Source organism: Phalangium opilio, unplaced genomic scaffold (genome assembly GCF_054372755.1).
Source record: "Phalangium opilio isolate 3A_F unplaced genomic scaffold, DU_Popi_V2 ptg001675l_1, whole genome shotgun sequence".
In the NCBI taxonomy this organism is placed as follows: domain Eukaryota; kingdom Metazoa; phylum Arthropoda; class Arachnida; order Opiliones; family Phalangiidae; genus Phalangium; species Phalangium opilio.
Window position 1 is genome coordinate 653,067 of NW_028324261.1, and position 25,694 is coordinate 678,760.

A 25,694-nucleotide genomic window follows, 5' to 3' on the forward strand; every position below is an offset into this window, starting at 1 on the left:
CAAGCAATGTAACGATATTCATTCAAAAAACTGTTAAAATTCAATTTTCAATAAGAAATCGTATTCACGGATTTTGTGTCTTGAAGAAGAAAAACCTGCGATTTTTTCGGTACTTTTTTGAATGAATTTTTTTCTGGAGAAATTTTTGACCGAATTCAGCTTAATTCCCTATAAAACACTCATTGAAAGTGATTTCATCTCGATTGAACAATAATTAAAAATTTACCTCGATTTTTAATAACATTTTCAAAATCGACGTTTAACGGCCAAAGAAGCATACTTTGAGTATTTCTTCACTATTTTCAAATATGTTTACTGAAAGCATTATTTTTATACTTTTTGCTTTAATTCAAGCAAATGTAACGATATTCAATCAAAAAACTGTTAAAATTAAATTTTTCAATAAGAAATCGTTGTCACGGATTTTGTATCTTGAAGAAGAAAAACATGCGATTTTTTCGGTACTTTTTTGAATGCATTTTTTTCTGGAGAAATTTTTGACCGAATTCAGCTTAATTCCCTATAAAACACTCATTAAAAGTGATTTCATCTCGATTGAACAATAAACAAAAATGTACCTCGATTTTTAATACCATTTTCAAAATCGACGTTTCACGGCCAAAGAAGCATATTTTGAGTATTTCTTCACTATTTTCAAAAATAACCACTGAAACCATTATTTTTATACTTTTTGCTTTAATTCAAGCAAATGTAACGATATTCATTCAAAAAACTGTTAAAATTCAATTTTTCAATAAGAAATCGTTGTCACGGATTTTGTATCTTGAAGAAGAAAATCATGCGATTTTTTCGGTACTTTTTTGAATGAATTTTTTTCTGGAGAAATTTTTGACCGAATTCAGCTTAATTCCCTATAAAACACTCATTGAAAGTGATTTCATCTCGATTGAACAATAAATGAAAATGTACCTCGATTTTTAATAACATTTTCAAAATCGACGTAACTCGGCCTAAGGAAAACATTTTGAGTATTTGTTCACTGTTTTCAAATATAACCACTGAAACCATTATTTTTGTAATTTTTGCGTTAATTCAAGCAAATGTAACGATATTCATTCAAAAAACTGTTAAAATTCAATTTTCAATAAGAAATCGTTGTCACGGATTTTGTATCTTGAAGAAAAAAAACATGCGATTTTTTCGGTACACTTTAGAATGCATTTTTTTTGGAGAAATGTTTGACCGAATTCACCTTAATTCCCTATAAAACACTCATTAAAAGTGATTTCATCTCGATTGAACAATAAACAAAAATGTACCTCGATTTTTAATAACATTTTCAAAATCGACGTTTCACGGCCAAAGAAGCATATTTTGAGTATTTCTTCACTATTTTCAAAAATAACCACTGAAACCATTATTTTTATACTTTTTGCTTTAATTCAAGCAAATGTAACGATATTCATTCAAAAAACTGTTAAAATTCAATTTTTCAATAAGAAATCGTTGTCACGGATTTTGTATCTTGAAGAAGAAAATCATGCGATTTTTTCGGTACTTTTTTGAATGATTTTTTTTCTGGAGAAATTTTTGACCGAATTCAGCTTAATTCCCTATAAAACACTCATTGAAAGTGATTTCATCTCGATTGAACAATAAATAAAAATGTACCTCGATTTTTAATAACATTTTCAAAATCGACGTAACTCGGCCTAAGGAAAACATTTTGAGTATTTGTTCACTGTTTTCAAATATAACCACTGAAACCATTATTTTTGTAATTTTTGCGTTAATTCAAGCAAATGTAACGATATTCATTCAAAAAACTGTTAAAATTCAATTTTCAATAAGAAATCGTTGTCACGGATTTTGTATCTTGAAGAAAAAAAACATGCGATTTTTTCGGTACACTTTAGAATGCATTTTTTTTGGAGAAATGTTTGACCGAATTCACCTTAATTCCCTATAAAACACTCTTTGAAAGTGATTTCATCTTGATTGAACAATAATTAAAAATTTACCTCGATTTTTAATAACATTTTCAAAATCGACGTTTCACGGCCAAAGAAGCATACTTTGAGTATTTCTTCACTATTTTCAAATATGTTCACTGAAACCATTATTTTTATACTTTTTGCTTTAATTCAAGCAATGTAACGATATTCATTCAAAAAACTGTTAAAATTCAATTTTCAGTAAGAAATCGTATTCACGGATTTTGTGTCTTGAAGAAGAAAAACCTGCGATTTTTTCGGTACTTTTTTGAATGAATTTTTTTCTGGAGAAATTTTTGACCGAATTCAGCTTAATTCCCTATAAAACACTCATTGAAAGTGATTTCATCTCGATTGAACAATAAATAAAAATGTACCTCGATTTTTAATAACATTTTCAAAATCGACGTAACTCGGCCTAAGGAAAACATTTTGAGTATTTGTTCACTGTTTTCAAATATAACCACTGAAACCATTATTTTTGTAATTTTTGCGTTAATTCAAGCAAATGTAACGATATTCATTCAACAAACTGTTAAAATTCAATTTTAAATAAGTAATCGTTGTCACGGATTTTGTATCTTGAAGAAAAAAAACATGCGATTTTTTCGGTACACTTTTGAATGCATTTTTTTCTGGAGAAATGTTTGACCGAATTCAGCTTAATTCCCTATAAAACACTCATTGATAGTGATTTCATCTCGATTGAACAATAATTAAAAATTTACCTCGATTTTTAATAACATTTTCAAAATCGACGTTTCACGGCCAAAGAAGCATACTTTGAGTATTTCTTCACTATTTTCAAATATGTTCACTGAAAGCATTATTTTTATACTTTTTGCTTTAATTCAAGCAAATGTAACGATATTCAATCAAAAAACTGTTAAAATTAAATTTTTCAATAAGAAATCGTTGTCACGGATTTTGTATCTTGAAGAAGAAAAACATGCGATTTTTTCGGTACTTTTTTGAATGCATTTTTTTCTGGAGAAATTTTTGACCGAATTCAGCTTAATTCCCTATAAAACACTCATTAAAAGTGATTTCATCTCGATTGAACAATAAACAAAAATGTACCTCGATTTTTAATAACATTTTCAAAATCGACGTTTCACGGCCAAAGAAGCATATTTTGAGTATTTCTTCACTATTTTCAAAAATAACCACTGAAACCATTATTTTTATACTTTTTGCTTTAATTCAAGCAAATGTAACGATATTCATTCAAAAAACTGTTAAAATTCAATTTTTCAATAAGAAATCGTTGTCACGGATTTTGTATCTTGAAGAAGAAAATCATGCGATTTTTTCGGTACTTTTTTGAATGAATTTTTTTCTGGAGAAATTTTTGACCGAATTCAGCTTAATTCCCTATAAAACACTCATTGAAAGTGATTTCATCTCGATTGAACAATAAATGAAAATGTACCTCGATTTTTAATAACATTTTCAAAATCGACGTAACTCGGCCTAAGGAAAACATTTTGAGTATTTGTTCACTGTTTTCAAATATAACCACTGAAACCATTATTTTTGTAATTTTTGCGTTAATTCAAGCAAATGTAACGATATTCATTCAAAAAACTGTTAAAATTCAATTTTCAATAAGAAATCGTTGTCACGGATTTTGTATCTTGAAGAAAAAAAACATGCGATTTTTTCGGTACACTTTAGAATGCATTTTTTTTGGAGAAATGTTTGACCGAATTCACCTTAATTCCCTATAAAACACTCATTAAAAGTGATTTCATCTCGATTGAACAATAAACAAAAATGTACCTCGATTTTTAATAACATTTTCAAAATCGACGTTTCACGGCCAAAGAAGCATATTTTGAGTATTTCTTCACTATTTTCAAAAATAACCACTGAAACCATTATTTTTATACTTTTTGCTTTAATTCAAGCAAATGTAACGATATTCATTCAAAAAACTGTTAAAATTCAATTTTTCAATAAGAAATCGTTGTCACGGATTTTGTATCTTGAAGAAGAAAATCATGCGATTTTTTCGGTACTTTTTTGAATGATTTTTTTTCTGGAGAAATTTTTGACCGAATTCAGCTTAATTCCCTATAAAACACTCATTGAAAGTGATTTCATCTCGATTGAACAATAAATAAAAATGTACCTCGATTTTTAATAACATTTTCAAAATCGACGTAACTCGGCCTAAGGAAAACATTTTGAGTATTTGTTCACTGTTTTCAAATATAACCACTGAAACCATTATTTTTGTAATTTTTGCGTTAATTCAAGCAAATGTAACGATATTCATTCAAAAAACTGTTAAAATTCAATTTTCAATAAGAAATCGTTGTCACGGATTTTGTATCTTGAAGAAAAAAAACATGCGATTTTTTCGGTACACTTTAGAATGCATTTTTTTTGGAGAAATGTTTGACCGAATTCACCTTAATTCCCTATAAAACACTCTTTGAAAGTGATTTCATCTTGATTGAACAATAATTAAAAATTTACCTCGATTTTTAATAACATTTTCAAAATCGACGTTTCACGGCCAAAGAAGCATACTTTGAGTATTTCTTCACTATTTTCAAATATGTTCACTGAAACCATTATTTTTATACTTTTTGCTTTAATTCAAGCAATGTAACGATATTCATTCAAAAAACTGTTAAAATTCAATTTTCAGTAAGAAATCGTATTCACGGATTTTGTGTCTTGAAGAAGAAAAACCTGCGATTTTTTCGGTACTTTTTTGAATGAATTTTTTTCTGGAGAAATTTTTGACCGAATTCAGCTTAATTCCCTATAAAACACTCATTGAAAGTGATTTCATCTCGATTGAACAATAAATAAAAATGTACCTCGATTTTTAATAACATTTTCAAAATCGACGTAACTCGGCCTAAGGAAAACATTTTGAGTATTTGTTCACTGTTTTCAAATATAACCACTGAAACCATTATTTTTGTAATTTTTGCGTTAATTCAAGCAAATGTAACGATATTCATTCAACAAACTGTTAAAATTCAATTTTAAATAAGAAATCGTTGTCACGGATTTTGTATCTTGAAGAAAAAAAACATGCGATTTTTTCGGTACACTTTTGAATGCATTTTTTTCTGGAGAAATGTTTGACCGAATTCAGCTTAATTCCCTATAAAACACTCATTGATAGTGATTTCATCTCGATTGAACAATAATTAAAAATTTACCTCGATTTTTAATAACATTTTCAAAATCGACGTTTCACGGCCAAAGAAGCATACTTTGAGTATTTCTTCACTATTTTCAAATATGTTCACTGAAAGCATTATTTTTATACTTTTTGCTTTAATTCAAGCAAATGTAACGATATTCAATCAAAAAACTGTTAAAATTAAATTTTTCAATAAGAAATCGTTGTCACGGATTTTGTATCTTGAAGAAGAAAAACATGCGATTTTTTCGGTACTTTTTTGAATGCATTTTTTTCTGGAGAAATTTTTGACCGAATTCAGCTTAATTCCCTATAAAACACTCATTAAAAGTGATTTCATCTCGATTGAACAATAAACAAAAATGTACCTCGATTTTTAATAACATTTTCAAAATCGACGTTTCACGGCCAAAGAAGCATATTTTGAGTATTTCTTCACTATTTTCAAAAATAACCACTGAAACCATTCGAATTATTATCTAGCACTCTCGGCAACGGCCATATCACGCTGAGAACACCGGTTCTCGTCCGATCGCCGACGTTAGCAGCGTCGAGCGCAGTCAGTACTTGGGAATATTGCGTGCCGTTGGCTTTTTCACTTTTGTTTCCTCTTTTAAATTTTAATAGATATGAAAAAAGCAAACATATCTTCTTTTTTGTTATTGTTTTATAAAGATGAAAGTTAATTAAATTCAAATTATTAACTAGCACTCTCGGCAACGGCCATATCACGCTGAATACACCGGTTCTCGTCCGATAACCGAAGTTAAGCAGCGTCGAGCGCATACAGTACTTGGGAATACTGCGTTCCGTTGGTTTTTCACTTTTGTTTCCTCTTTTAAATTCCACCCGATATGAAAGAAGCAAACATATCTTCTTTTTGTTATTGTTTTATAAAGATGAAAGTTAATTAAATTCAAATTATTAACTAGCACTCTCGGCAACGGCCATATCACGCTGAATACACCGGTTCTCGTCCGATCACCGAAGTTAAGAAGCGTCGAGCGCAGTCAGTACTTGGGAGGGCGACCACTTAGGAACACTGCGTGCCGTTAGCTTTTTCACTTTTTTTCCTCTTTTAAATTCCAATAGATATAAAAAAGCAAACATATTTTCTTTTTGTTATTGTTTTAAAAAGATGAAGGTTAATTTGTCTCACTTAATTTAAGTTCGAATTATTATCTAGCACTCTCGGCAACGACCATATCACGCTGAGAACACCGGTTCTCGTCCGATCGCCGACGTTGGCAGCGTCGAGCGCAGTCAGTACTTGGGAATACTGCGTGCCGTTGGCTTTTTCACTTTTGTTTCCTCTTTTAAATTCCACCCGATATGAAAAAAGCAAACATATCTTCTTTTTGTTATTGTTTTATAAAGATGAAAGTTGATTTAGTTCAAATTATTAACTAGCACTTTCGGCAACGGCCATAACACGCTGAATACACCGGTTCTCGTCCGATCACCGAAGTTAAGCAGCGTCGAGCGCAGTCAGTACTTGGGAGGGAGACCACTTAGGAACACTGCGTGCCGTTGGGTTTTTCACTTTTTTTCCTCTTTTAAATTTTAATAGATATGAAAAAAGCAAACATGTTTTTTTTGTTATTGTTTTAAAATTATGAAGGTTAATTTGTCTCACTTAATTTAAATTCGAATTTTTAACTAGCACTCTCGGCAACGGCCATATCACGTTGAGAACACCGGTTCTCGTCCGATCGCCCTGGTAGCAGCGTCGAGCGCAGTCAGTACTTGGGAATACTGCGTGCCGTTGGTTTTTCACTTTTGTTTCCTCTTTTAAATTCCACCCGAATTGAAAAAAGCACACATATCTTCTTTTTGTTATTGTTTTATAAAGATGTAAGTTAATTTAATTCAAATTATTAACTAGCACTATCGGCAACGGCCATAACACGCTGAATACACCGGTTCTCGTACGATAACCGAAGTTAAGCAGCGTCGAGCGCAGTCAGTATTTGGGAGGGCGACCACTTAGGAACACTGCGTGCCGTTAGCTTTTTCACTTTTTTTTCCTCTTTTAAATTCCAATAGATATGAAAAAGCAAACATATCTTCTTTTTGTTATTGTTTTAGAAAGATGAAGGTTAATTTGTCTCACTTAATTTAAATTCGAATTTTTAACTAGCACCCTCGGCAACGGCCATATCACGCTGAGAACACCGGTTCTCGTCCGATCGCCGACGTTAGCAGCGTCGAGCGCAGTCACTACTTGGGAGGGAGACCACTTAGGAACACTGCGTGCCGTTGGCTTTTTCACTTTTTTTTCCCTCTTTTAAATTCCAATAGATTTGAAAAAAGCAAACTTATTTTCTTTTTGTTATTGTCTTAAAAAGATGATGGTTAATTTGTCTCACTTAATTTAAATTCGAATTATTACCTAGCACTCTCGGCAACGGCCATATCACGCTGAATACACCGGCTCTCGTCCGATAACCGAAGTTAAGCAGCGTCGAGCGCATACAGTACTTGGGAATACTGCGTGCCGTCGGCTTTTTCACTTTTGTTTCCTCTTTCAAATTCCACCAAATATGAAAAAAGCAAACATATCTTCTTTTTGTTATTGTTTTATAAAGATGAAAGTTAATTTAATTCAAATTATTAACTAGCACTCTCGAGAAACGGCCATAACACGCTGAATACACCGGTTCTCGTCCGATAACCGAAGTTAAGAAGCGTCGAGCGCAGTCAGTCCTTGGGAGGGAGACCACTTTGAGTATTTCTTCACTATTTTCAAATATAACCACTGAAACCATTATTTTTATACCTTTTGCTTTAATTCAAGCAAATGTAACGATATTCATTCAAAAAACTGTTAAAATTCCATTTTTCAATAAGAAATCGTTGTCACGGATTTTGTATCTTGAAGAAGAAAAACATGCGATTTTTTCGGTACACTTTTGAATGCATTTTTTTCTGGAGAAATGTTTGACCGAATTCAGCTTAATTCCCTATAAAACACCCATAAAAAGTGATTTCATCTCGATTGAACATAATTAAAAATTTACCTCGATTTTTAATAACATTTTCAAAATCGGCGTTTCACGGCCAAAGAAGCATATTTTGAGTAGTTCTTCTCTATTTTCAAATATATTCATTGAATCCATTATTTTTATACTTTTTGCTTTAATTCAAGCAATGTAACGATATTCATTCAAAAAACTGTTAAAATTCAATTTTCAATAAGAAATCGTATTCACGGATTTTGTGTCTTGAAGAAGAAAAACATGCGATTTTTTCGGTACTTTTTTGAATGCATTTTTTTCTGGAGAAATTTTTGACCGAATTCAGCTTAATTCAATATAAAACACTCATTAAAAGTGATTTCATCTCGATTGAACAATAAATAAAAATGTACCTCGATTTTTGATAACATTTTCAAAATCGACGTAACTCGGCCAAAGAAAAACATTTTGAGTATTTCTTCACTATTTTCAAATATAACCACTGAAACCATTATTTTTGTAATTTTTGCGTTAATTCAAGCAAATGTAACGATATTCATTCAACAACCTGTTAAAATTCAATTTTAAATAAGAAATCGTTGTCACGGATTTTGTATCTTGAAGAGAAAAAACATGCGATTTTTTGGTACACTTTTAAATGCATTTTTTTCTGGAGAAATGTTTGACCGAATTCAGCTTAATTCCCTATAAAACACTCATTAAAAGTGATTTCATCTCGATTGAACAATAATTAAAAATGTACCTCGATTTTTAATAACATTTTCAAAATCGACGTTTCACCGCCAACGAAGCATATTTTGAGTATTTCTTCACTATTTACAAATATATTCACTGAAACCATTATTTTTATACTTTTTGCTTTAATTCAAGCAAATGTAACGATATTCAATCAAAATACTGTTAAAATTAAATTTTTCAATAAGAAATCGTTGTCACGGATTTTGTATCTAGAAGAAGAAAAACATGCGATTTTTTCGGTACTTTTTTGAATGCATTTTTTTCTGGAGAAATTTTTGACCGAATTCTGTTTAATTCCCTATAAAACACTCATTGAAAGTGATTTCATCTCGATTGAACAATAATTAAAAATTTACCTCGATTTTTAATAAGATTTTAAAAATCGACGTTTCACGGCCAAAGAAGCATACTTTGAGTATTTCTTCACTATTTTCAAATATGTTCACTGAAACCATTATTTTTATACTTTTTGCTTTAATTCAAGCAAATGTAACGATATTCAATCAAAAAACTGTTAAAATTAAATTTTTCAATAAGAAATCGTTGTCACGGATTTTGTGTCTTGAAGAAGAAAAACATGCGATTTTTTCGGTACTTTTTTGAATGCATTTTTTTCTGGAGAAATTTTTGACCGAATTCAGCTTAATTCCCTATAAAACACTCATTAAAAGTAATTTCATCTCGATTGAACAATAAATAAAAATGTACCTCGATTTTTAATAACATTTTCAAAATCGACGTAACTCGGCCAAAGAAAAACATTTGGAGTATTTCTTCACTATTTTCAAATATAACCACTGAAACCATTATTTTTGTAATTTTTGCCTTAATTCAAGCAAATGTAACGATATTCATTCAACAGCCTGTTAAAATTCAATTTTAAATAAGAAATCGTTGTCACGGATTTTGTATCTTGAAGAGAAAAAACATGCGATTTTTTCGGTACACTTTTAAATGCATTTTTTTCTGGAGAAATGTTTGACCGAATACAGCTTAATTCCCTCTAAAACACTCAATAAAAGTGATTTCATCTCGATTGAACAATAATTAAAAATGTAGCTCGATTTTTAATAACATTTTCAAAATCGACGTTTCACCGCCAACGAAGCATATTTTGAGTATTTCTTCAATATTTTCAAATATAACCACTGAAACCATTATTTTTGTAATTTTTGCGTTAATTCAAGCAAATGTAACGATATTCATTCAACAAACTGTTAAAATTCAATTTTAAATAAGAAATCGTTGTCACGGATTTTGTATCTTGAAGAAGAAAAACATGCGATTTTTTCGGTACACTTTTGAATGCATTTTTTTCTGGAGAAATGTTTGACCGAATTCAGCTTAATTCCCTATAAAACACCCATAAAAAGTGATTTCATCTCGATTGAACATAATTAAAAATTTACCTCGATTTTTAATAACATTTTCAAAATCGGCGTTTCACGGCCAAAGAAGCATATTTTGAGTAGTTCTTCTCTATTTTCAAATATATTCATTGAATCCATTATTTTTATACTTTTTGCTTTAATTCAAGCAATGTAACGATATTCATTCAAAAAACTGTTAAAATTCAATTTTCAATAAGAAATCGTATTCACGGATTTTGTGTCTTGAAGAAGAAAAACATGCGATTTTTTCGGTACTTTTTTGAATGCATTTTTTTCTGGAGAAATTTTTGACCGAATTCAGCTTAATTCAATATAAAACACTCATTAAAAGTGATTTCATCTCGATTGAACAATAAATAAAAATGTACCTCGATTTTTGATAACATTTTCAAAATCGACGTAACTCGGCCAAAGAAAAACATTTTGAGTATTTCTTCACTATTTTCAAATATAACCACTGAAACCATTATTTTTGTAATTTTTGCGTTAATTCAAGCAAATGTAACGATATTCATTCAACAACCTGTTAAAATTCAATTTTAAATAAGAAATCGTTGTCACGGATTTTGTATCTTGAAGAGAAAAAACATGCGATTTTTTGGTACACTTTTAAATGCATTTTTTTCTGGAGAAATGTTTGACCGAATTCAGCTTAATTCCCTATAAAACACTCATTAAAAGTGATTTCATCTCGATTGAACAATAATTAAAAATGTACCTCGATTTTTAATAACATTTTCAAAATCGACGTTTCACCGCCAACGAAGCATATTTTGAGTATTTCTTCACTATTTACAAATATATTCACTGAAACCATTATTTTTATACTTTTTGCTTTAATTCAAGCAAATGTAACGATATTCAATCAAAATACTGTTAAAATTAAATTTTTCAATAAGAAATCGTTGTCACGGATTTTGTATCTAGAAGAAGAAAAACATGCGATTTTTTCGGTACTTTTTTGAATGCATTTTTTTCTGGAGAAATTTTTGACCGAATTCTGTTTAATTCCCTATAAAACACTCATTGAAAGTGATTTCATCTCGATTGAACAATAATTAAAAATTTACCTCGATTTTTAATAAGATTTTAAAAATCGACGTTTCACGGCCAAAGAAGCATACTTTGAGTATTTCTTCGCTATTTTCAAATATGTTCACTGAAACCATTATTTTTATACTTTTTGCTTTAATTCAAGCAAATGTAACGATATTCAATCAAAAAACTGTTAAAATTAAATTTTTCAATAAGAAATCGTTGTCACGGATTTTGTGTCTTGAAGAAGAAAAACATGCGATTTTTTCGGTACTTTTTTGAATGCATTTTTTTCTGGAGAAATTTTTGACCGAATTCAGCTTAATTCCCTATAAAACACTCATTAAAAGTAATTTCATCTCGATTGAACAATAAATAAAAATGTACCTCGATTTTTAATAACATTTTCAAAATCGACGTAACTCGGCCAAAGAAAAACATTTTGAGTATTTCTTCACTATTTTCAAATATAACCACTGAAACCATTATTTTTGTAATTTTTGCCTTAATTCAAGCAAATGTAACGATATTCATTCAACAGCCTGTTAAAATTCAATTTTAAATAAGAAATCGTTGTCACGGATTTTGTATCTTGAAGAGAAAAAACATGCGATTTTTTCGGTACACTTTTAAATGCATTTTTTTCTGGAGAAATGTTTGACCGAATACAGCTTAATTCCCTCTAAAACACTCAATAAAAGTGATTTCATCTCGATTGAACAATAATTAAAAATGTAGCTCGATTTTTAATAACATTTTCAAAATCGACGTTTCACCGCCAACGAAGCATATTTTGAGTATTTCTTCAATATTTTCAAATATAACCACTGAAACCATTATTTTTGTAATTTTTGCGTTAATTCAAGCAAATGTAACGATATTCATTCAACAAACTGTTAAAATTCAATTTTAAATAAGAAATCGTTGTCACGGATTTTGTATCTTGAAGAAGAAAAACATGCGATTTTTTTGGTACACTTTTGAATGCATTTTTTTCTGGAGAAATGTTTGACCGAATTCAGCTTAATTCCCTATAAAACACTCATTGAAAGTGATTTCATCTCGATTGAACAATAATTAAAAATGTTCCTCGATTTTTAATAACATTTTCAAAATCGTTGAGCCCTCCCGGGAGCGGTGTTGTGACGTCTCAGATGTAACGTAAAATATCAGAGTTTTTCCACAATACCTGACGAACATTTAATTTTTGGGCTTCCGTGGCGCAATGGTTAGCGCGTTCAGCTGTTAATCGAAAGATTGGTGGTTCGAGCACACCCGGGAGAGGTGTTGTGTGGTCTCAGATGTAGCGTAAAAAGTCAAAACTTTTCCACAATACGTGACAACCATTTAATTTCTGAGCTTCCGTGGCTCAATGGTTAGCGCGTTCGGCTGTTAACAAATAGGTTGTTGGTTCGAGCCCATCCGGGAGCGGTGTTGTGACGTCTCAGATGTGACGTAAAAAGTCAAGGTTTTTCCAAAATACCTGACGACCATTTAATTTTTGGGCTTCCGTGGCGCAATGGTTAGCGCGTTCAGCTGCTATTCAGAAGACTGGTGGTTTGAGCCCTCCCGGGAGCGTTGTTGTGACGTCTCAGATGTAACGTAAAATGTCAGAGTTTTTCCACAATCCCTGACGAACATTCAATTTTTTGGCTTCCGTGGCGCAATGGTTAGCGCGTTCAGCTGTTAATCGAAAGGTTGGTGGTTCGAGCCCACCCGGGAGAGGTGTTGTACGGTCTCAGATGTAGCGGAAAAAGTCAAAACATTTCCACAATACGTGACAACCATTTAATTTCAGAGCTTCCGTGGCTCAATGGTTAGCGCGTTCGGCTCTTAGCCAATAGGTTGGTGGTTCGAGCCCATCCGGGAGCGGTGTTGTGAGGTCTCAGATGTGACGTAAAAAGCCAAGGTTTTTACACAATACCTGACGAGCATTTAATTTTTGGGCTTCCGTGGCGCAATGGTTAGCGCGTTCGGCTGTTAGCCAATAGGTTGGTGGTTCGAGCCCATCCGGGAGCGGTGTTGTGAGGTCTCAGATGTGAGGCAAAAAGTCAAGGTTTTTACACAATACCTGACGAGCATTTAATTTTTGGGCTTCCGTGGCTCAATGGTTAGCGCGTTCGGCTGTTAACCTAAAGGTTGGTGGTTCGAGCCCATCCGGGAGCGGTGTTGTGTGATCTCAAATGTAACGTAGAAAGCCAAAGTTTTTCCACAATACCTGACGACCATTTAATTTTTGGGCGTCCGTGGCGCAATTGGATAGCGCGTTCAGCTGTTATTCAAAAGGCTGGTGGTTCGAGCCCACCCGGGAGCGGTGTTGTGTGATCTCAAATGTAACGTAGAAAGCCAAAGTTTTTCCACAATACCTGACGACCATTTAATTTTTGGGCTTCCGTGGCTCAATGGTTAGCGCGTTCGGCTGTTAACCAATAGGTTGGTGGTTCGAGCCCATCCGGGAGCGGTGTTGTGACGTCTCAATGTGAAGTAAAATCAAGGTTTTTCCACAATACCTGACGAATATTTTATTTTTGGGCTTCCGTGGTGCAATGGTTAGCGCGCTCAGCTGTTATTCAAAAGGCTGGTGGTTCGAGCCCACCCGGGAGCGGTGTTGTGTGATATCAAATGTAACGTAGAAAGCCAAAGTTTTTCCACAATACCTGACGACCATTTAATTTTTGGGCTTCCGTGGCGCAATGGTTAGCACGTTCGGCTGTTAACGAATAGGTTGGTGGTTCGAGCCCATCCGGGAGCGGTGTTGTGGGATCTCAAATGTAACGTAGAAAGCCAAAGTTTTTGCACAATAAATGACGACCATTTAATTTTTGGGCTTCCGTGGCGCAATGGTTAGCGCGTTCGGCTGTTAACCGACTGAAAGGTTGGTGGTTCGAGTCCATCTGGGAGCGGTGTTGTGAGGTCTCAGATGTAACGTAAAAAGTCAAGGTTTTTCCACAATACCTGACGACCATTTAATTTATGGGCTTCCGTGGCGCAATGGTTAGCACGTTCAGCTGCTATTCAGAAGACTGGTTGTTTGAGCCCTCCCTGGAGCGGTGTTGTGACGTCTCAGACGTAGCGTGAAAAGTCAAAACTTTTCCACAATACCTGACAACCTTTTAATTTCTTGGCTTCTGTGGCGCAATGGTTAGCGCGTTCGGCTGTTAACCAATAGGTTAGTGGTTCGAGCCCACCCGGGATCGGTGTTGTGTGATCTCAAATGTAACGTAGAAAGCCAAAGTTTTTCCACAATACCTGACGACCATTTATTTTTTGGGCTTCCGTGGCGCAATGGTTAGCACGTTCGGCTGTTAACGAATAGGTTGGTGGTTCGAGCCCATCCAGGAGCGGTGTTGTGGGATCTCAAATGTAACGTAGAAAGCCAAAGTTTTTGCACAATAAATGACGACCATTTAATTTTTGGGCTTCCGTGGCGCAATAGTTAGCGCGTTCGGCTGTTAACCAATAGGTTGGTGGTTCGAGCCCATCCGGGAGCGGTGTTGTGACGTCTCAATGTGAAGTAAAATCAAGGTTTTTCCACAATACCTGACGAATATTTTATTTTTGGGCTTCCGTGGTGCAATGGTTAGCGCGCTCAGCTGTTATTCAAAAGGCTGGTGGTTCGAGCCCACCCGGGAGCGGTGTTGTGTGATCTCAAATGTAACGTAGAAAGCCAAAGTTTTTCCACAATACCTGACGACCATTTAATTTTTGGGCTTCCGTGGCGCAATGGTTAGCACGTTCGGCTGTTAACGAATAGGTTGGTGGTTCGAGCCCATCCGGGAGCGGTGTTGTGGGATCTCAAATGTAACGTAGAAAGCCAAAGTTTTTGCACAATAAATGACGACCATTTAATTTTTGGGCTTCCGTGGCGCAATGGTTAGCGCGTTCGGCTGTTAACCGACTGAAAGGTTGGTGGTTCGAGTCCATCTGGGAGCGGTGTTGTGAGGTCTCAGATGTAACGTAAAAAGTCAAGGTTTTTCCACAATACCTGACGACCATTTAAATTATGGGCTTCCGTGGCGCAATGGTTAGCACGTTCAGCTGCTATTCAGAAGACTGGTTGTTTGAGCCCTCCCTGGAGCGGTGTTGTGACGTCTCAGACGTAGCGTGAAAAGTCAAAACTTTTCCACAATACCTGACAACCTTTTAATTTCTTGGCTTCCGTGGCGCAATGGTTAGCGCGTTCGGCTGTTAACCAATAGGTTAGTGGTTCGAGCCCACCCGGGAGCGGTGTTGTGTGATCTCAAATGTAACGTAGAAAGCCAAAGTTTTTCCACAATACCTGACGACCATTTATTTTTTGGGCTTCCGTGGCGCAATGGTTAGCACGTTCGGCTGTTAACGAATAGGTTGGTGGTTCGAGCCCATCCAGGAGCGGTGTTGTGGGATCTCAAATGTAACGTAGAAAGCCAAAGTTTTTGCACAATAAATGACGACCATTTAATTTTTGGGCTTCCGTGGCGCAATAGTTAGCGCGTTCGGCTGTTAACCAATAGGTTGGTGGTTCGACCCCATCCGGGAGCGGTGTTGTGAGGTCTCAGATGTGACGTAAAAAGTCAAGGTTTTTACACAATACCTGACGAGCATTTAACTTTTGGGCTTCCGTGGCGCAATGGTTAGCGCGTTCGGCTGTTAACCAATAGGTTGGTGGTTCGAGCCCATCCGGGAGCGGTGTTGTGAGGTCTCAGATGTGACGTAAAAAGTCAAGGTTTTTACACAATACCTAACGAGCATTTAACTTTTGGGCTTCCGTGGCGCAATGGTTAGCGCGTTCGGCTGTTAACCAATAGGTTGGTGGTTCGAGCCCATCCGGGAGCGGTGTTGTGAGGTCTCAGATGTGACGTAAAAAGTCAAGGTTTTTACACAATACCTGACGAGCATTTAACTTTTGTGCTTCCGTGGCGCAATGGTTAGCGCGTTCGGCTGTTAACCAATAGGTTGGTGGTTCGAGCCCATCCGGGAGCGGTGTTGTGAGGTCTCAGATGTAACGTAAGAAGTCAAGGTTTTTACACAATACCTGACGAGTATTTAACTTTTGGGCTTCCGTGGCGCAATGGTTAGCGCGTTCGGCTGTTAACCAATAGGTTGGTGGTTCGAGCCCATCCGGGAGCGGTGTTGTGAGGTCTCAGATGTGACGTAAAAGGTCAAGGTTTTTACACAATACCTGACGAGCATTTAATTTTTGAGATTCCGTGGCGCAATGGTTAGCGCGTTCAGCTGGTAATCGAAAGGTTGGTGGTTCGAGCCCACCCGGGAAAGGTGTTGTGGGGTCTCAAATGTAACGTAGAAAGCCAAAGTTTTTCCACAACACCTGACAACCATTTAATTTCTGAGCTTCCGTGGCTCAATGGTTAGCGCGTTCGGCTGTTAACCAATAGGTTGGTGGTTCGAGCCCATCCGGGAGCGGTGTTGTGAGGTCTCAGATGTGACGTAAAAAGTCAAGGTTTTTACACAATACCTGACGAGCATTTAACTTTTTGGCTTCCGTGGCGCAATGGTTAGCGCGTTCGGCTGTTAACCAATAGGTTGGTGGTTCGAGCCCATCCGGGAGCGGTGTTGTGAGGTCTCAGATGTGACGTAAGAAGTCAAGGTTTTTACACAATACCTGACGAGTATTTAACTTTTGGGCTTCCGTGGCGCAATGGTTAGCGCGTTCGGCTGTTAACCAATAGGTTAGTGGTTCGAGCCCACCCGGGAGCGGTGTTGTGTGATCTCAAATGTAACGTAGAAAGCCAAAGTTTTTCCACAATACCTGACGACCATTTATTTTTTGGGCTTCCGTGGCGCAATGGTTAGCACGTTCGGCTGTTAACGAATAGGTTGGTGGTTCGAGCCCATCCAGGAGCGGTGTTGTGGGATCTCAAATGTAACGTAGAAAGCCAAAGTTTTTGCACAATAAATGACGACCATTTAATTTTTGGGCTTCCGTGGCGCAATAGTTAGCGCGTTCGGCTGTTAACCAATAGGTTGGTGGTTCGACCCCATCCGGGAGCGGTGTTGTGAGGTCTCAGATGTGACGTAAAAAGTCAAGGTTTTTACACAATACCTGACGAGCATTTAACTTTTGGGCTTCCGTGGCGCAATGGTTAGCGCGTTCGGCTGTTAACCAATAGGTTGGTGGTTCGAGCCCATCCGGGAGCGGTGTTGTGAGGTCTCAGATGTGACGTAAAAAGTCAAGGTTTTTACACAATACCTAACGAGCATTTAACTTTTGGGCTTCCGTGGCGCAATGGTTAGCGCGTTCGGCTGTTAACCAATAGGTTGGTGGTTCGAGCCCATCCGGGAGCGGTGTTGTGAGGTCTCAGATGTGACGTAAAAAGTCAAGGTTTTTACACAATACCTGACGAGCATTTAACTTTTGTGCTTCCGTGGCGCAATGGTTAGCGCGTTCGGCTGTTAACCAATAGGTTGGTGGTTCGAGCCCATCCGGGAGCGGTGTTGTGAGGTCTCAGATGTAACGTAAGAAGTCAAGGTTTTTACACAATACCTGACGAGTATTTAACTTTTGGGCTTCCGTGGCGCAATGGTTAGCGCGTTCGGCTGTTAACCAATAGGTTGGTGGTTCGAGCCCATCCGGGAGCGGTGTTGTGAGGTCTCAGATGTGACGTAAAAGGTCAAGGTTTTTACACAATACCTGACGAGCATTTAATTTTTGAGATTCCGTGGCGCAATGGTTAGCGCGTTCAGCTGGTAATCGAAAGGTTGGTGGTTCGAGCCCACCCGGGAAAGGTGTTGTGGGGTCTCAAATGTAACGTAGAAAGCCAAAGTTTTTCCACAACACCTGACAACCATTTAATTTCTGAGCTTCCGTGGCTCAATGGTTAGCGCGTTCGGCTGTTAACCAATAGGTTGGTGGTTCGAGCCCATCCGGGAGCGGTGTTGTGAGGTCTCAGATGTGACGTAAAAAGTCAAGGTTTTTACACAATACCTGACGAGCATTTAACTTTTTGGCTTCCGTGGCGCAATGGTTAGCGCGTTCGGCTGTTAACCAATAGGTTGGTGGTTCGAGCCCATCCGGGAGCGGTGTTGTGAGGTCTCAGATGTGACGTAAGAAGTCAAGGTTTTTACACAATACCTGACGAGTATTTAACTTTTGGGCTTCCGTGGCGCAATGGTTAGCGCGTTCGGCTGTTAACCAATAGGTTGGTGGTTCGAGCCCATCCGGGAGCGGTGTTGTGAGGTCTCAGATGTGACGTAAAAAGTCAAGTTTTTTGCACAATACCTGACGAGTATTTAGGTTTTGGGCTTCCGTGGCGCAATGGTTAGCGCGTTCGGCTGTTAAGCAATAGGTTGGTGGTTCGAGCCCATCCGGGAGCGGTGTTGTGAGGTCTCAGATGTGACGTAAAAAGTCAAGGTTTTTACACAATACCTGACGAGCATTTAAATTTTGGGCTTCCTTGGCGCAATGGTTAGCGCGTTCGGCTGTTAACCAATAGGTTGGTGGTTCGAGCCCACCCGGGAGCGGTGTTGTGTGATCTCAAATGTAACGTAGAAAGCCAAAGTTTTTCCACAATACCTGACGACCATTTAATTTTTGGGCTTCCGTGGCGCAATGGTTAGCACGTTCGGCTGTTAACCAATAGGTTGGTGGTTCGAGCCCATCCGGGAGCGGTGTTGTGAGGTCTCAGATGTGACGTAAAAAGTCAAGGTTTTTACATAATACCTGACGAGCATTTAACTTTTGGGCTTCCGTGGCGCAATGGTTAGCGCGTTCGGCTGTTAACCAATAGGTTGGTGGTTCGAGCCCATCCGGGAGCGGTGTTGTGAGGTCTCAGATGTGACGTAAAAAGTCAAGGTTTTTACACAATACCTGACGAGCATTTAACTTTTGTGCTTCCGTGGCGCAATGGTTAGTGCGTTCGGCTGTTAACCAATAGGTTGGTGGTTCGAGCCCATCCGGGAGCGGTGTTGTGAGGTCTCAGATGTAACGTAAGAAGTCAAGGTTTTTACACAATACCTGACGAGTATTTAACTTTTGGGCTTCCGTGGCGCAATGGTTAGCGCGTTCGGCTGTTAACCAATAGGTTGGTGGTTCGAGCCCTTCCGGGAGCGGTGTTGTGAGGTCTCAGATGTGACGTAAAAGGTCAAGGTTTTTACACAATACCTGACGAGCATTTAATTTTTGAGATTCCGTGGCGCAATGGTTAGCGCGTTCAGCTGGTAATCGAAAGGTTGGTGGTTCGAGCCCACCCGGGAAAGGTGTTGTGGGGTCTCAAATGTAACGTAGAAAGCCAAAGTTTTTCCACAACACCTGACAACCATTTAATTTCTGAGCTTCCGTGGCTCAATGGTTAGCGCGTTCGGCTGTTAACCAATAGGTTGGTGGTTCGAGCCCATCCGGGAGCGGTGTTGTGAGGTCTCAGATGTGACGTAAAAAGTCAAGGTTTTTACACAATACCTGACGAGCATTTAACTTTTTGGCTTCCGTGGCGCAATGGTTAGCGCGTTCGGCTGTTAACCAATAGGTTGGTGGTTCGAGCCCATCCGGGAGCGGTGTTGTGAGGTCTCAGATGTGACGTAAGAAGTCAAGGTTTTTACACAATACCTGACGAGTATTTAACTTTTGGGCTTCCGTGGCGCAATGGTTAGCGCGTTCGGCTGTTAACCAATAGGTTGGTGGTTCGAGCCCATCCGGGAGCGGTGTTGTGAGGTCTCAGATGTGACGTAAAAAGTCAAGTTTTTTGCACAATACCTGACGAGTATTTAGGTTTTGGGCTTCCGTGGCGCAATGGTTAGCGCGTTCGGCTGTTAAGCAATAGGTTGGTGGTTCGAGCCCATCCGGGAGCGGTGTTGTGAGGTCTCAGATGTGACGTAAAAAGTCAAGGTTTTTACACAATACCTGACGAGCATTTAAATTTTGGGCTTCCTTGGCGCAATGGTTAGCGCGTTCGGCTGTTAACCAATAGGTTGGTGGTTCGAGCCCACCCGGGAGCGGTGTTGTGTGATCTCAAATGTAACGTAGAAAGCCAAAGTTTTTCCACAATACCTGACGACCATTTAATTTTTGGGCTTCCGTGGCGCAATGGTTAGCACGTTCGGCTGTTAACCAATAGGTTGGTGGTTCGAGCCCATCCGGGAGCGGTGTTGTGAGGTCTCAGATGTGACGTAAAAAGTCAAGGTTTTTACATAATACCTGACGAGCATTTAACTTTTGGGCTTCCATGGCGCAATGGTTAGCGCGTTCGGCTGTTAACCAATAGGTTGGTGGTTCGAGCCCATCTGGGAGCGGTGTTGTGAGGTCTCAGATGTGACGTAAAAAGTCAAGGTTTTTACACAATACCTGACGAGCATTTAACTTTTGTGCTTCCGTGGCGCAATGGTTAGCGCGTTCGGCTGTTAACCAATAGGTTGGTGGTTCGAGCCCATCCGGGAGCGGTGTTGTGAGGTCTCAGATGTAACGTAAGAAGTCAAGGTTTTTACACAATACCTGACGAGTATTTAACTTTTGGGCTTCCGTGGCGCAATGGTTAGCGCGTTCGGCTGTTAACCAATAGGTTGGTGGTTCGAGCCCATCCGGGAGCGGTGTTGTGAGGTCTCAGATGTGACGTAAAAGGTCAAGGTTTTTACACAATACCTGACGAGCATTTAATTTTTGAGATTCCGTGGCGCAATGGTTAGCGCGTTCAGCTGGTAATCGAAAGGTTGGTGGTTCAAGCCCACCCGGGAAAGGTGTTGTGGGGTCTCAAATGTAACGTAGAAAGCCAAAGTTTTTCCACAACACCTGACAACCATTTAATTTCTGAGCTTCCGTGGCTCAATGGTTAGCGCGTTCGGCTGTTAACCAATAGGTTGGTGGTTCGAGCCCATCCGGGAGCGGTGTTGTGAGGTCTCAGATGTGACGTAAAAAGTCAAGGTTTTTACACAATACCTGACGAGCATTTAACTTTTTGGCTTCCGTGGCGCAATGGTTAGCGCGTTCGGCTGTTAACCAATAGGTTGGTGGTTCGAGCCCATCCGGGAGCGGTGTTGTGAGGTCTCAGATGTGACGTAAGAAGTCAAGGTTTTTACACAATACCTGACGAGTATTTAACTTTTGGGCTTCCGTGGCGCAATGGTTAGCGCGTTCGGCTGTTAACCAATAGGTTGGTGGTTCGAGCCCATCCGGGAGCGGTGTTGTGAGGTCTCAGATGTGACGTAAAAAGTCAAGTTTTTTGCACAATACCTGACGAGTATTTAGGTTTTGGGCTTCCGTGGCGCAATGGTTAGCGCGTTCGGCTGTTAAGCAATAGGTTGGTGGTTCGAGCCCATCCGGGAGCGGTGTTGTGAGGTCTCAGATGTGACGTAAAAAGTCAAGGTTTTTACACAATACCTGACGAGCATTTAAATTTTGGGCTTCCTTGGCGCAATGGTTAGCGCGTTCGGCTGTTAACCAATAGGTTGGTGGTTCGAGCCCACCCGGGAGCGGTGTTGTGTGATCTCAAATGTAACGTAGAAAGCCAAAGTTTTTCCACAATACCTGACGAGTATTTAACTTTTGGGCTTCCGTGGCGCAATGGTTAGCGCGTTCGGCTGTTAACCAATAGGTTGGTGGTTCGAGCCCATCCGGGAGCGGTGTTGTGAGGTCTCAGATGTGACGTAAAAAGTCAAGTTTTTTGCACAATACCTGACGAGTATTTAGGTTTTGGGCTTCCGTGGCGCAATGGTTAGCGCGTTCGGCTGTTAAGCAATAGGTTGGTGGTTCGAGCCCATCCGGGAGCGGTGTTGTGAGGTCTCAGATGTGACGTAAAAAGTCAAGGTTTTTACACAATACCTGACGAGCATTTAAATTTTGGGCTTCCTTGGCGCAATGGTTAGCGCGTTCGGCTGTTAACCAATAGGTTGGTGGTTCGAGCCCACCCGGGAGCGGTGTTGTGTGATCTCAAATGTAACGTAGAAAGCCAAAGTTTTTCCACAATACCTGACGACCATTTAATTTTTGGGCTTCCGTGGCGCAATGGTTAGCACGTTCGGCTGTTAACCAATAGGTTGGTGGTTCGAGCCCATCCGGGAGCGGTGTTGTGAGGTCTCAGATGTGACGTAAAAAGTCAAGGTTTTTACATAATACCTGACGAGCATTTAACTTTTGGGCTTCCGTGGCGCAATGGTTAGCGCGTTCGGCTGTTAACCAATAGGTTGGTGGTTCGAGCCCATCTGGGAGCGGTGTTGTGAGGTCTCAGATGTGACGTAAAAAGTCAAGGTTTTTACACAATACCTGACGAGCATTTAACTTTTGTGCTTCCGTGGCGCAATGGTTAGCGCGTTCGGCTGTTAACCAATAGGTTGGTGGTTCGAGCCCATCCGGGAGCGGTGTTGTGAGGTCTCAGATGTAACGTAAGAAGTCAAGGTTTTTACACAATACCTGACGAGTATTTAACTTTTGGGCTTCCGTGGCGCAATGGTTAGCGCGTTCGGCTGTTAACCAATAGGTTGGTGGTTCGAGCCCATCCGGGAGCGGTGTTGTGAGGTCTCAGATGTGACGTAAAAGGTCAAGGTTTTTACACAATACCTGACGAGCATTTAATTTTTGAGATTCCGTGGCGCAATGGTTAGCGCGTTCAGCTGGTAATCGAAAGGTTGGTGGTTCAAGCCCACCCGGGAAAGGTGTTGTGGGGTCTCAAATGTAACGTAGAAAGCCAAAGTTTTTCCACAACACCTGACAACCATTTAATTTCTGAGCTTCCGTGGCTCAATGGTTAGCGCGTTCGGCTGTTAACCAATAGGTTGGTGGTTCGAGCCCATCCGGGAGCGGTGTTGTGAGGTCTCAGATGTGACGTAAAAAGTCAAGGTTTTTACACAATACCTGACGAGCATTTAACTTTTTGGCTTCCGTGGCGCAATGGTTAGCGCGTTCGGCTGTTAACCAATAGGTTGGTGGTTCGAGCCCATCCGGGAGCGGTGTTGTGAGGTCTCAGATGTGACGTAAGAAGTCAAGGTTTTTACACAATACCTGACGAGTATTTAACTTTTGGGCTTCCGTGGCGCAATGGTTAGCGCGTTCGGCTGTTAACCAATAGGTTGGTGGTTCGAGCCCATCCGGGAGCGGTGTTGTGAGGTCTCAGATGTGACGTAAAAAGTCAAGTTTTTTGCACAATACCTGACGAGTATTTAGGTTTTGGGCTTTCGTGGCGCAATGGTTAGCGCGTTCGGCTGTTAAGCAATAGGTTGGTGGTTCGAGCCCATCCGGGAGCGGTGTTGTGAGGTCTCAGATGTGACGTAAAAAGTCAAGGTTTTTACACAATACCTGACGAGCATTTAAATTTTGGGCTTCCTTGGCGCAATGGTTAGCGCGTTCGGCTGTTAACCAATAGGTTGGTGGTTCGAGCCCACCCGGGAGCGGTGTTGTGTGATCTCAAATGTAACGTAGAAAGCCAAAGTTTTTCCACAATACCTGACGACCATTTAATTTTTGGGCTTCCGTGGCGCAATGGTTAGCACGTTCGGCTGTTAACCAATAGGTTGGTGGTTCGAGCCCATCCGGGAGCGGTGTTGTGAGGTCTCAGATGTGACGTAAAAAGTCAAGGTTTTTACATAATACCTGACGAGCATTTAACTTTTGGGCTTCCGTGGCGCAATGGTTAGCGCGTTCGGCTGTTAACCAATAGGTTGGTGGTTCGAGCCCATCTGGGAGCGGTGTTGTGAGGTCTCAGATGTGACGTAAAAAGTCAAGGTTTTTACACAATACCTGACGAGCATTTAACTTTTGTGCTTCCGTGGCGCAATGGTTAGCGCGTTCGGCTGTTAACCAATAGGTTGGTGGTTCGAGCCCATCCGGGAGCGGTGTTGTGAGGTCTCAGATGTAACGTAAGAAGTCAAGGTTTTTACACAATACCTGACGAGTATTTAACTTTTGGGCTTCCGTGGCGCAATGGTTAGCGCGTTCGGCTGTTAACCAATAGGTTGGTGGTTCGAGCCCATCCGGGAGCGGTGTTGTGAGGTCTCAGATGTGACGTAAAAGGTCAAGGTTTTTACACAATACCTGACGAGCATTTAATTTTTGAGATTCCGTGGCGCAATGGTTAGCGCGTTCAGCTGGTAATCGAAAGGTTGGTGGTTCAAGCCCACCCGGGAAAGGTGTTGTGGGGTCTCAAATGTAACGTAGAAAGCCAAAGTTTTTCCACAACACCTGACAACCATTTAATTTCTGAGCTTCCGTGGCTCAATGGTTAGCGCGTTCGGCTGTTAACCAATAGGTTGGTGGTTCGAGCCCATCCGGGAGCGGTGTTGTGAGGTCTCAGATGTGACGTAAAAAGTCAAGGTTTTTACACAATACCTGACGAGCATTTAACTTTTTGGCTTCCGTGGCGCAATGGTTAGCGCGTTCGGCTGTTAACCAATAGGTTGGTGGTTCGAGCCCATCCGGGAGCGGTGTTGTGAGGTCTCAGATGTGACGTAAGAAGTCAAGGTTTTTACACAATACCTGACGAGTATTTAACTTTTGGGCTTCCGTGGCGCAATGGTTAGCGCGTTCGGCTGTTAACCAATAGGTTGGTGGTTCGAGCCCATCCGGGAGCGGTGTTGTGAGGTCTCAGATGTGACGTAAAAAGTCAAGTTTTTTGCACAATACCTGACGAGTATTTAGGTTTTGGGCTTCCGTGGCGCAATGGTTAGCGCGTTCGGCTGTTAAGCAATAGGTTGGTGGTTCGAGCCCATCCGGGAGCGGTGTTGTGAGGTCTCAGATGTGACGTAAAAAGTCAAGGTTTTTACACAATACCTGACGAGCATTTAAATTTTGGGCTTCCTTGGCGCAATGGTTAGCGCGTTCGGCTGTTAACCAATAGGTTGGTGGTTCGAGCCCACCCGGGAGCGGTGTTGTGTGATCTCAAATGTAACGTAGAAAGCCAAAGTTTTTCCACAATACCTGACGACCATTTAATTTTTGGGCTTCCGTGGCGCAATGGTTAGCACGTTCGGCTGTTAACCAATAGGTTGGTGGTTCGAGCCCATCCGGGAGCGGTGTTGTGAGGTCTCAGATGTGACGTAAAAAGTCAAGTTTTTTGCACAATACCTGACGAGTATTTAGGTTTTGGGCTTCCGTGGCGCAATGGTTAGCGCGTTCGGCTGTTAAGCAATAGGTTGGTGGTTCGAGCCCATCCGGGAGCGGTGTTGTGAGGTCTCAGATGTGACGTAAAAAGTCAAGGTTTTTACACAATACCTGACGAGCATTTAAATTTTGGGCTTCCTTGGCGCAATGGTTAGCACGTTCGGCTGTTAACCAATAGGTTGGTGGTTCGAGCCCATCCGGGAGCGGTGTTGTGAGGTCTCAGATGTGACGTAAAAAGTCAAGTTTTTTGCACAATACCTGACGAGTATTTAGGTTTTGGGCTTCCGTGGCGCAATGGTTAGCACGTTCGGCTGTTAACCAATAGGTTGGTGGTTCGAGCCCATCCGGGAGCGGTGTTGTGAGGTCTCAGATGTGACGTAAAAAGTCAAGGTTTTTACATAATACCTGACG

At 39.5% G+C, this 25,694-nt stretch overlaps 6 non-coding genes and 4 pseudogenes across 6 annotated transcripts; all 10 read left to right on the plus strand.

Annotated features, from left to right (window-relative positions):
* Positions 1–6,063: 6,063 nt before the first annotated feature.
* LOC149582421 (5S ribosomal RNA) lies at positions 6,064–6,182 on the plus strand (annotated as a pseudogene).
* A 359-nt stretch (positions 6,183–6,541) lies between these two features.
* Positions 6,542–6,660, plus strand: LOC149582422 (5S ribosomal RNA; annotated as a pseudogene).
* Positions 6,661–7,016: 356 nt separating this feature from the next.
* Positions 7,017–7,135, plus strand: LOC149582423 (5S ribosomal RNA; annotated as a pseudogene).
* Positions 7,136–7,271: 136 nt separating this feature from the next.
* On the plus strand, positions 7,272–7,389 carry LOC149582424 (5S ribosomal RNA; annotated as a pseudogene).
* Positions 7,390–16,451: 9,062 nt separating this feature from the next.
* On the plus strand, positions 16,452–16,522 carry TRNAT-GGU (transfer RNA threonine (anticodon GGU)). The gene has a single exon. It is a non-coding gene; the product is annotated as a tRNA-Thr (tRNA).
* Positions 16,523–17,921: 1,399 nt separating this feature from the next.
* TRNAT-GGU (transfer RNA threonine (anticodon GGU)) lies at positions 17,922–17,992 on the plus strand. The gene has a single exon. It is a non-coding gene; the product is annotated as a tRNA-Thr (tRNA).
* A 1,399-nt stretch (positions 17,993–19,391) lies between these two features.
* On the plus strand, positions 19,392–19,462 carry TRNAT-GGU (transfer RNA threonine (anticodon GGU)). Its single transcript has one exon. It is a non-coding gene; the product is annotated as a tRNA-Thr (tRNA).
* Positions 19,463–20,861: 1,399 nt separating this feature from the next.
* TRNAT-GGU (transfer RNA threonine (anticodon GGU)) lies at positions 20,862–20,932 on the plus strand. The gene has a single exon. It is a non-coding gene; the product is annotated as a tRNA-Thr (tRNA).
* Positions 20,933–22,772: 1,840 nt separating this feature from the next.
* On the plus strand, positions 22,773–22,843 carry TRNAT-GGU (transfer RNA threonine (anticodon GGU)). The gene has a single exon. It is a non-coding gene; the product is annotated as a tRNA-Thr (tRNA).
* A 1,399-nt stretch (positions 22,844–24,242) lies between these two features.
* TRNAT-GGU (transfer RNA threonine (anticodon GGU)) lies at positions 24,243–24,313 on the plus strand. Its single transcript has one exon. It is a non-coding gene; the product is annotated as a tRNA-Thr (tRNA).
* Positions 24,314–25,694: the final 1,381 nt, after the last annotated feature.